A 12588-nucleotide genomic window follows, 5' to 3' on the forward strand; every position below is an offset into this window, starting at 1 on the left:
CCTTATTCCTCTGCTCTAGACTGAATTCTCTCCCCTCAAAATCTGTATGTGGGAGTTCTTGCTGCAGTATAACTGTATTTAGAGATAGGGCCTAGGGAGGAAATAGAGGTTAAATGAGATCATTTCAGATGCGGCCTCACTAGTCCTAGTAAGAGGAGAAAGAGACACTAGATCTCTCCCTTCCTCTTCTTCTCCTTCTCTCCTTCCCCATGCCCCCCTCCTTCTGTCTCCACAGGCCCAGAGACAAGAGGTCATGTGGGAACACAGACAGACGTCAGCCATCAGCAAGCCAGAAGAAAGGCCTTATGAAACCAGCCCAAAAGGCACCTTGATGGTGGGCTTGCCTCCGGAACTGTAAGAAAATGAATTTCTATTGTTTAAGCCACTCCATATGTGGTATTGTGTTATGGTGACCTGAGAAAACTAATATATTTTCCAAATAATTTTTTTATTCCCATTCTTTTTTTCATCTCCTTCATGGAATCTAATCACATGCATTTTAGACCTCTTAAAATAATCTCACAGGTCACTGAGAATGTACTGACTTATTTTAAAATGTTCTTCTCTCTGTTCTCTTAAAATTGTATGTTTTCTATTATCTATCCTCGAGCTTAGTAACCACTTATTTTTACCAAAAATGAAAACTTTTTTTTTTTTTTTTAATTACGTATAGTCTTGGGCAGCTGAGTGGCTCAGTCAGGTAAGCATTAGACTCTTGGTTTTGGCTCAGGTCATGATCTCAGAGTCTTCAGATAGAGCCCTGTGTCAGAGATTCTCTCTCTGTTTCTCCCTCTGCCCCTCCCTGGCTTGTTCTCTCTCTCTAAAATAAATAAATCTTAAAAAAATAAATTACATATAGTCTCGCTCAGTTATAGAACTTGGGTTATTTTCTGGAATTTCCATTTCTCTGCTGACATCCCCTATCTGCCAATTCATTTTGACCATATTTCACTTGAAGTTCCCGGACCTATCGATAGTTTTTCAATTTAAAACCCATTTATTCTAATATCAATATTCAGAGCACTTTATGATTGATTTCTTTGGATTGCTTTTCTCTTGACAGTGGGTCACAATTTCATCTCATCATCTTTTTATCGTGTAGTAGATAGTGCGGATGATACATTGTAGAGATTGGATTCTATTCTCTTTTCTAAAGATTACTGATTTTTATTTTAATAGGCAATTAAACTGGCTTGACTCAAAATCAAAATTATAGTTCCCCTGAAGTGGGCGTCAACTGAAATTTCCCATTTATCTCATTCTTCTATCTATAGCTTTTCATGGAGAACACTGAAATCTCCACTGCACATATACAGTTCAGTGTTCAGAAAAGGATTTAAGTAGAGTTTATATACAGATTTGGGGTTCTCCTCTTGGTCATTCCTACTTTACAGGACCTCCCTCCTTACTTCTCTCTACCCAGTGAAATTCCAGCTTGTGTACCACCTCAAGTGTTCCCTCTGGTGAAAAGTTAGTATAGTTCCCTGTTTTCTTGGGTCAGCTCTACCCACTTTCTGTTACTTTGGCCACTCTCTAGTTCTTCTTTTTTTTTTTTTTTCTTAAAGATTTTATTTATTTATCATGGAAGACACAGAGAGAGGCAGAGACATAGGCAGAGGGAGAAGCAGGCTCCCTACAGGGAGCCCGATGTGGGACTCGATCCCAGGACCCCGGGATCATGGCCTGAGCCAAAAGTAGACACTAAACCACTGAGCCACCCAGGTGTCCCTAGTTCTTCAAATATTTTATCTACCATTTGTAATTTTTATCTGCATGAGGATTAGTCATATATAAGCTACTTTACCATTACAGGATTGAGAGTTTGTGACGAGTTTGTCATGACAGTTACATAACTAGATATTGGGCATATTAGATTTTCTTTTTTTATTACTCTCTTATAAATTACATTTTATAAGTACTTGCTTATTTCATATACTTTGTGTAATTCACTGGTGGATATCACTGAGCCAGATACCACAAAGAGTCTGGTGTATGTCCTGTCTCTGGACTTTGAGTTGCGAATTATATAATATTACCTTATAATAGGATCAATTTAATTCAGATATTTTTCGTTTTTTTTTATAGGAAAGCATCTGAACTAAAGGGAATATATTAAGTAAATGTTTATATGAATTAAATTGCTAAGATATAGAATTTTTACATTACTTACCTTGTTTATGCACTGCCATTAAATAAAATCTTTCAGTTGAAAATGGCAATTTCCCTATTTCATATATTTCCATAACTGTCATCAATCTATGATGGTGAAAGACAAATATGGAAAATGTGACTATTTCATTAAAAAGCTTAAAATAATTTGTTTTAATCAGTCCCTTGTGAAAGCAAGCAAAACAGTATTTTCAGGTTATCACCAAATAATGGGGTGCTTATTGTGAGGAAACAAGTGGACATAAGGAAGTATGACACTTAGGTATGCAACCAAATCTGGGGAATAATGGAAACCATAGCAGTACCCAATATTAGAAAGGCTGGAACTGGATTCTAAGTAGCTCTAGGTGATTCAGTAGTAACTAGCTTTTAACAACTTTCCAAACATCTGCTTTTCATTCTTTTCTCCAAACCAACCTATTTCCTCATAGCTTTTGCTCCTTCGCAATTTTGATTCCCTTATGATTCTTCATGCTTCTCTCTGACTTACGGTTTGTCTTTATCTGTTTCTTTTAAGCTTTATATTTCTTTGTCTATGCATAAATCTCTGTATTAACAGATATTTTTAAATACAATTAAAAGAAATCCAAAACAAATTGCCATTAACATAAAACATAATTTATTGTTGTACAGAAGTGATAAGTAAAGGTTTCCCATTGGATTTAGGAGTGGTTGATACAGGGTTCAAACAATATTGCTCTGTGCCTTTTGCCATCTCTCTTCATCTCTATGTCTCTGTCTCAGACCAGATTGTTCCAAGTGATGGGCCATATTGACACCACTAGTCCTAGAGTTATATCATATCACCTTAGTGATATGGTTGGAAATGAGTGTATATTCCAATGGCTCTAACATAATATCCACAAAGAGTACTCTGATTCTAATTAACATAATAAGTGCCCATCTCTGAACCAATCATAGTGTAGTACCTGTGGCAGTAGAGACAGGAATAATGTCAGCACCCCGAACTATATCCAATAGGTTTCTAATAAGTAAGATAATTCTATTCCTAGAAGCAATGCAGAAGGGATTACTGGGCATAAACACAAAGAAAGCCAGCAGAACCAATGGTTCTTAGTTCAAATTTCTCACAATGGTGCTGTCATTCAGGGCAGTTTCCACTGGGCACTTTCAAAGTCTGGCATGGACACACTTTTCTGGGATGCAACACTGAATCATGGTCCAATCATAGGTGCTTATAGAGTGGTATCACAGTGTACAATATTTGGTGTATAGAGCAATCCTATAATCGGAGCTCTGACTGCTTTTCCCTTAGAGGTGTTTGTGAGTTTGGCAGATATCATAAGTGTCATATTTAATAATAGTTAAATAACTACTATTTCAGATGAAGTCACTTATATTACTTATATAAACACCAAAAAAACCCTTATTCTCTTATTTTCCATCTAAAATGTCTAAAAATCTATCCCTTAGCTCTCATTACAATGACATATATTATAAAATTTGGCATATTTGTAAATACACTGGAATATGTTGTATTTGATTAAGTTTATTATTAAGGTGAGCTAAAGAAATGAAAAGAGCATGCTAACCAAAGATGATCTCTTATGAAGAAATTATTTGAAACCCTCTATTGACTATGATTCATTCCATAAAATTAAACAATCCCAGAAGCTATAAATCTTTATTGAAATCAAAGATAATATTTATGCAAAATGACCATTTAGACATAGAAAGGGGTAGAATAAATTTCATCCAGAATAATGTCAATAGTATTATTTGCACTAAGCTCCCCAGTGTACTTTAATTTTGAATGTCCTTATAACTTAGTGTCTTAGTGTTCAAAGTAAATGTGTCTAGAAATATTATATATAAAAACTAAATAAGAAGAAAAATGCCATATATAATTATCTGGTTTTAATATAAAATAAGATATTAACTGGGCACAATTATGCTTCATGTCTTTTAGTATTTTCAGCAAAACAATGGGGGCATGCATGATTTGAATACTAAACTGTACAAAAAGTAATATTCAGAAAGCTAAACACAAAACAGTTCCTTTCCTTTTTATCTCTCACGCTAGGAAACGACTTAACTTTGAAATGTAAATTCTAAATTCAGTATTCAATAATTCTAAGTTTTCTCAATAAAATTAAAAGGAAATTCTCCTTCCTCAACTAAAAATTCCTCTGCATTCCTCACAATAAGAGATATGATTGGACCCATCTACTTACTTATCACAAACACTTGTGTAAACACAATTTTTCCATACAGTTCAAAAAAAGTTCACTCAACTTTCCAATCCAACATCACATATTTGAAATACTTCACAACCCTTACCTTCATTGAGAAATAGTGGAGGAATGAAACTCTCATTGCAAACTTTCGCCATGGTGTTTTTAACTTTGCTGTATTCAGTAGGAGTCTCTTAAAACAACACCACTAGTGCCAAATTCATCATCTGGTTTCTCAGATTTAATATTTGCAAAGTACTCATCTAGGCTTCCACAAATGAGGCATTAAAGGTGATTCCAGGATAGACCAAGTTCTTTGGAGGCTACAGATAGGCCAGTGTCTACCACGGGCTTAGAGTTCTCCAATGTAATATTTGTGGTAAATTGGTTTTCACCTAAACCATGATCTTCTACTTCATGCCATTTTATGAGACTCTCACATAATTTTACAAGTTAAATAAGATGAGAACTTCCAAGTCATTGTAATATGAAAATATTTGCATCATGAATGCCTATAACTATAAATATTTGTATTTACATTCATTTTCATATTTGGGAATATGTGTGTGTAAATATACATATTTGAGAATTTGGAATACATAAATCTTAATTCAAAATTTTATAAACCTAATTAAAATTAATAAAAATAAGCCATCACATAAGCCATCACATTCTATAAGATTGTGTAGTGGACTGGGTATTCAGATTTTCTTTAGCTACTCTTTCCTTTAGAGTCAAATATTGTGAAGTTTGTCCTCATTTCCCACTTCTTGATTGCTGTTTCTTGAGCTCTGGCAAATTGTCTCAGCTTTTCTGCTTTCTTGCTATTTTTCTTTGAGCACTTGTATCTCTGCTTAGCTGGGTAAATTAGACGAGTTACTTAAACTCTACGCCTCAAGTTTTTTTTTTTTTTCATTTTTAACGTAAGAATAAGAAAAGAACCTACTTTGTAAAGTTGCCATGAGAATTAAATGAGATAATAATGTATGCCAATCACTAAGAACTACTGTTGGCACAGAATTAGCATTCAGTAAAATTTAAGCTGATTATATAATTGTTTTTAAAAACATTTTTAAATTTTATTTTATTTTTTTAGAGAAAGAGTGTTCATGAGAAGGGGGAGGCAGAGGGAGAGAGAGAGAGAGAGAGAGAGAGAGAGAGAGAGAGAGAAAGAGAGGAGTTTTAAGCAGACTCCATGTCCAGTGCAGAATCCAATGTGGGGCTTGATATCAGAACCCTGAGATCATGACCTAAGCCAAAATTAAGAGTCCATGGCTTAACCAACTGAGACACCTAGTACTCCTAAAACATTTTTATAGAAGTTAGCCACACATAAAAAATTATTAAGCCCAATGATGAAAGATTTGAATAAAAGTTATTGACAGAAGTTTTCTCAGAATATCTTTATCTAGGTTTTCAATGTAAATGGGATTATAATTTTTTCTTTTTCATTCTTTATATTACTTCTCTCTGTTTTTTCCCCTAGATTAAATTCATAAGACATTCATCAACTTTATGAGGTTTTTCAAATACCAAATTTTTGCCTTCTCAATCCTTTCTATTATTTTTGTTTTCTATTTTATTATTTTAAATTCACTTTTTCATTATTTTCTTCCTTCTTTCTTTTGTTTAGATTTCAGTCTTATTATCTAAACCCTTAAATGAATATTCAAATCATTGAAATTCTATCTTTATTTTTAGATTCCATACTGTCCATTTTAGGCTACAAATTTCCCTCTGTGAGAAACTATAGATGCATCCCACGGGTTGTATAATGCAGGATTTTTGTTGTCACTGAATTAAAAGTATTTCCTAATTTTAACTGAGATTTCTTTTTTTTTTTTTTTTTAACTGAGATTTCTTTTTTGATCTACAGGATTACTTAGAGGTGTATTTCTTAATGTGTAATTGCTTAGTGATTGTTTTGTCATCCATTTGTAGCTTCTTCCTTTGGTCAGAGATTTTATCCCACTGACTTTAGTCCTTGGGATGTGTTGAGTCATGCCTTATAGCTCAGCATATCATCAATTTTTATGAACATTCTCTTGGAAAAGTGAAGTGAGTTCTGAAGTTCAAGGGGGCCAAGTGGTGCACTTGCTGACTTGTGTTTGTGGCATATTCTGTGATTAGCTTCAATTCTTTGCCCTTCTTTTCATCTAGATTTTTGCCACTTACGGCAATCTGAAGTAGAGCTGCCTCACTCAAACTCAGATCCAGAAGGATAAATGATATTTTAAGCTGCCAAAGTCTGGAATGTTTTTTTTTAGTTTGTTTCCTAAGTGAAAACCATAAATGTTTTTCAAAGAAATGTATTCCAAATAGCGAATTTTACTAAAGAAGCGAACTTGTTTTATTTTTTATTTACTTTTTTTCAAAAGATTTTATTTATTTATTCATGAGAGACACACAGAGAGAGAGGCAGAGACACAGGCAGAGGGAGAAGCAGGCTCCATGCAGGGAACCCCATGTGGGACTAGATCCCCGGACTCCAGGATTATGCCCTGGGCGGAAGGCAGGCACCAAACCGCTGAGTCACCCAAGGATCCCTGTGAATTTGTTTTAAATAATAATTTAAAAGACCCTCCTCTCTGAAAGAGCAAAGACTCTTACAGATAACTTATACTGCATTAATGATTTCATTAGCACTGTACAAACAAGGGACATAAATTTTATTTTAATTAAGACTGAAAGATTAATATAAATAGTGATGGTGGGAGGGTAGGGGAATGTCTTATACCCCAAACTCCCATATTCCAGCTCTGCTTCCTATTTTGCTATTATTTGTAAAAATCTGTGTGTGTGTGTGTGTGTTTAAGATTTTACTTATTTGACAGAGAGCAGGGAAGAGAGCAGGAGCCAGGGGTAGAAGCAGACTTCTCACTGAGTAGAAAGCTGGACGTAGGGCTCCATCCAGGAACCCTGTGATCATGACCTGAGCTGAAGGCAGATGCTTAATTGACTGAGCCACCCAGCATCCCTACTTGTAAAACTTTTAACAACCCAGTGATTTGAGTTTTTGTAACTTTAGTAATGTGTTAGGGAACAATGAGTCTTGGTTTGAAGTAGTTGTAACAAAAAGCCAGAATAGTACTTGACCATGATGATTAAATATATAAAATGATGCATGATTCTTATTTTTTAGTATCTTATTTTTTAGTTCTAAAGTAGCATCTGGGCCTTTAAACTCCCCTGCAATATGAACTGAACCAGAACAGGTAACTAAAGGCCAGAAGTGCCTAAATAACTACATCTTTTGGCAATGATTGATCTCTTTTAAATCATTTCTTTATTTTCATAATGCAAAGCCCATTTATTTGCATGTAGAACACTGAAGATTATGATACTAGGAAAAAAGGAAAGTAGGAGAAGATCAAGACTTTGAGGTATCTGATTCTGGAACCTACCACAGTGGGAAGACTTGCTTTGCTGCCTTCAGAAGCTAGGTCTCTTGACCTGATGCCTCAGCAGGCTTTTCAATAGGCCTTCCTGCTGGAAGGAAGTCAAAAGAATTTTACATTGAATACTCATATACTCATTACCATGATTCCACAATTAGTACTTACTCTAATCTAAAGTATTTGTGGAATATTTATGGAATATTTATCATATATAAATACTTCTAGCCCCCCATCATCCATTTATTATTTGGCACTTCTCAAAATAAATTGCGGCTATCAGTATACTTCTTCCTCGAGACTATATGTATACGTATAGTCTTTCTCTATATTATGGTGGTATATATATTGTATATATATATATATAATGGAATATTATTAAATGCTATATAATATTAAATGGTATATATAGTGGTATATATTAAGTGATATATATTTTTTATCCATGTATATATAATATTATAATATAATGGAATATTACTAGGCCACAAAAAGAATGAAATCTTGCCATTTGCAACAACATGGATAGAACTAGAGTATAATGCTAAGCAATATAAGTCAGTCAGAGAAAGGCCAATATCATACGATCTCACTCCTGTGTGGAATTTAGGAAACAAAACAAATGAGCAAAGAAGACAAAAGAGAGAAAAACAAATCAAGAAACAGACTCTTAACTACAGAAAACAAACTGATGGTTACCAGAGGGGTGGGGCATGGGGGAAGTAGGGGATAGGTTTTAAAGAGTACATTTATGATGAAAAAAAATTAAATGAAACAAGAGAAATATGTAGATGTTCAGTGTATATTTGCTGAATTTTAACAAAGACAATTCTTACCAGGATATAGAACATCAGTATCAGTCCAGAAAGTCAACTGTTGACCTCACCCTCCTGAAAACATCCACTGTTCTAATTTTTTTCCATTATAGATTCATCTGTCTGCCCTAGATTTTGATATCAAAGAAATCAGAGTATGTATCCTTTGTAGACTATTTCTTTTAATATTACTATGTAGCACTCTTTTTCTTATTAATCTATTTTGGTGACTTTTGCCTTTTTTCATTTAGTTTACTAACACTTAATGTAATTATTAATATTCATAGTTAATATGAATGAATACTCATAGTTTTAGATCTGTCACTTAACTATTTGTTTTCTGTTTATACTGTTTTGACTTCTATTCCCTTTTCCTCTTTTTTAAAAAGTGTTTTTATCGAAATATAATTCACACATAACACTGTGTAAGCTTAAGTTGTACAACATGTTGATTTCATACATTTACATTTTACAAAGTGACTACTGCTGCCATAGCATTAGCTAATATCTGTTCTTTTCATTTAAGCTAGTGATATGCAATATTATATTAGTTTCAGGTATATAACACAATAAGTCGAATTAATACACATTATGAAATTCCCACCACAGTTAGTGTAATAATCTGTTTTCATTTTTATTACTCTAAAATTATTAAATATTTTTACCTAATTTTTAAAATTATTAAGCAAGTATACTTAAAAGTATTAAGTATTTTTATTACTTGAGACTCTCTTAGAACTCTAACATATATTTGTTAGTTGTGTATCTCTTTTTGTTATATTTTTAGGGATTAATCTAGGGATTAGAATATGCATGCCGGAGTTTTCTCAGTCTGTTTAAATTTTATATCGTAGCTAGTTCCATTCTGACAACCGATGTTTGAATAAAATGATTTTTCCTAACCTAATTACTTGAATGAAGTCTTCCTGAAGGATAGGCCTGTAGCATGTTCCAAGATGGTAAGAAATGTGTTTATGCCCTATGTTGATGTGTGTGAGAACTTTATTAGCTTTTGTTTATCCCCAAAATATTGAGGTTAGCAACTGGCAGGCTCCCAAAGGCACGAAGGACCTTTCTCCTGTCTTTGAACTAAACTACAGGGAGGTTGTCTGTGTGATTTTTCCTTCAAACAAGAGCCAGGCCCAAGGAAGCAACTACCCCCATCAGTCCAGGCAGCCTGTTGGCATTTTTGCAAACAAAAAATTGGCTTCTGAGTCTCAGGATTGCAAAGCAGTGTTTATGGACTTTTAATTGAGTTCTGCAACCTCAGAGATCCTCTTTCTATACCCTGTTGGTCTTCACTGTTTGGACAATCCTCTCTCCTATTTGATAATTCAGGGTTGCTTGCTGTTATTGCCGAGATTTTATTCGTTTATTTTTATTTATTTTATGATGAACTTTACGTATCTGTTTCTTATCCTCTTTATTGCCTTGGGATGATTGCCAAGAAAAAGAAGGGGATACTGATGATACTCAGCCACAGTGAAATAAAAACTTTACCCTTGCAGTAACTTCTTTTCCTTTTAATCTGTTTTGTTGTCTTTGTAGCATGTGTCATTATTTAAACTGTGTTTTTTTTCATTTGTCTGACATCCCCACTTGAAAGTAAATTCAATGATGAACTGCCTCAATTATTTCTGTATTTGGAATGCATAGAACAGCTCCTGACATTATAATTGACAAACATTTGTTAAAACAATAAGGGCTCAGAATCTGTTTAAAACCTAGATTTTTGGAGTGGCTGGTTGGCTCAGACAGTTAAGCATCTCTTGATTTTGGCTTAGGTCATGATCTCTGGGATATGAGATTGAGCCCCACGTGGACACAGTGGAGAGTCTGCCTGAAATTCCACCTCTCTCCCTGCCCCTCCCCTGACTCACACACCCTCTCATGATACACTTCCAAGTGGTTGTATGAGATGCAGATTTCAGCAGTTTGTTTAGATAGTTTTAAAATTTATTTTTAATGTGATACACAAGACAATAAAGCACTCATGATTTCTGTGAAATTTCTGTGACATTCTGAAATTTTACAGAAATCAGGACATAATATGGGCCTAAGCGTTTAAAGGAATCAAGTTGCATTTTATTTAAAAAAACATTAAGGAGTGCAAGGAGTTTGTAAGGATATGATGAAACTCATTAAAGTGGCCTGGTAATGATGGAAGTTTGAAGAATACTGCGTTGATTCATATATCTAAACAAGACAATTGATTACCAGGCCATGCCAGCCTGGGACTAGAAACAGGTGACTTTTCTTTTCTTTCTTTTTTTTTTTTTAAAGAGATTTTATTTATTTATTCATGAGAGACATACAGAGAGAGACAGAGACAGAGGCAGAGGGAGAAGCAGGCTCCCTGGGGGGACCTTGATGCAGGACTTGATCCCAGGACGCTGGGATGATGCCCTCAGCCAAAGGTAGACGCTCAACCACTGAGCTACCCAGGTGCCCTGGGTGACTTTTTGTTAATTATTCAAATTGCAATGACTTCAGTCTCCTACCTGTCCCGGCAGCTTCTTCCCATGGCTCTGTAAAGATCCCAGATGAGTCCCTGTCTTGCTGTTGCTTACCCACTGCCCCCCACCAGGAGAATGGGCGCACACAGGGGTTGCCTCTGGGCAGCTCCATGCTGGTGACTAAAAATGATAAGCAGGAGAAAGCTGGCAGGTGTTATGTTTGCTTTAATTGGGTTGAATTTCTTTTTAAAGGAGTGGCAGAGTTAAAAAGGCCGACAGAGCTGACTTGGATTGTGAATGTGTTTCTAATATATTTTTTTTTTCCGTGCTTTCACTTCAGGCACGATTCTTTCTCCTGATGAGACCTGCTCTCATATACCTCTGCTGAGGACATGCACCTGACACTTCTCACACACTTCATTTCACACCTTCTACCTTTCTCCACAGAGGATATGTTATTTATCTAAATAGTCACATCTTAGGATAATAACTGGGATTACTTAAAAGGTTTAACAAAGGATTTTGCCTTAAGGTGTCTGAAAAGGACTGGTTAAAAGTAAAATTGTACTTTTTTTTTTTTAACTTCTTGATTTACCTGGTATGTGGAGTGCCCTTAGAAAATCTACTAGAGGGACGCCTGGGTGGCTCAGCAGTTGAGCATCTGCCTTCAGCCCAGGGTGTGATCCTGGAGTCCTAGGATCGAGTCCCACATCAGGCTCTCTGCATGGAGCCTGCTCCTTCCTCTGCCTATGTCTCTGCCTCTCTCTGTGTCTCTCATAAATAAATAAAATCTTAAAAAAAAAAGAAAAAATCTACTAGGAAGAGGAATAGTAGTCAAGGCAAAATGTCAGTCTAGCTAAGTAATCCAGAGAACAACATGAATTCAAATAAAATCATGGTACATTATGAAATAATTATAATAGCTATCAGTATAAACAAAAATTACTATTTACTGAATGCTTCCAGTACATTGGAAATTGTGCTATACACTTTTACATGCAATAAATTATTTAAATATACAGTCCTCAGGTCAATCCCAAAAGGATATTGTTTTTCTTGTTTTACATGACAATAACCTGAGGTAAAGAAAGAATAAATGAGTTTTGTTTTTTTTTAAGATGTTATTTATTTATTCATGACAGACACAGAGAGAGAGAGAGAGGCAGAGACACAGGCAGAGAGAGAAGCAGGCTCCATGCAAGGAGCCTGATGTGGGACTCAATCCCAGGTCTCCAGGATCACACCCCATGCTGAAGGTGGTGCTAAACTGCTGAGCCACTGGGGCTGCCCAATAAATGAGTTTTTCAAGGGTACATTGCCAGTAAATGTTGAACTTATAGGCATCTAAGTCCAAAGCCAAGATTCTTCATGCTACGTTAGGAATGAAATGTTTTGAACCGTTAAGTGTGTATCAGTTATAAGGAGTGTGATAGTTAATTTTATGTGTCAAGTTGGTTAGCCTATGGTGCCCAGTTGTCTGGTCAAACACTAATCTAGACGCTGCTGTACAGATATTTTGTAGATGTGATTAACATCTATAGTCAGCTGACTTTAAGTG

The 12588-nt window shown here is 35.1% G+C and overlaps 1 protein-coding gene across 1 annotated transcript in view; it reads left to right on the forward strand.

Moving 5' to 3' along the window:
- The first annotated feature begins 262 nt into the window (after positions 1 to 262).
- Positions 263 to 12588, forward strand: part of EPYC (epiphycan) — a 65544-nt gene continuing 53218 nt past the window's right edge. The window contains exon 1 of the mRNA XM_041739251.1: positions 263 to 354. The gene's annotated coding sequence lies outside the window, so the exon portion shown is untranslated. The remainder of the gene's footprint in view (positions 355 to 12588) is intronic.

This window comes from Vulpes lagopus, chromosome 23, assembly GCF_018345385.1.
Source record: "Vulpes lagopus strain Blue_001 chromosome 23, ASM1834538v1, whole genome shotgun sequence".
NCBI classification, from domain to species: domain Eukaryota; kingdom Metazoa; phylum Chordata; class Mammalia; order Carnivora; family Canidae; genus Vulpes; species Vulpes lagopus.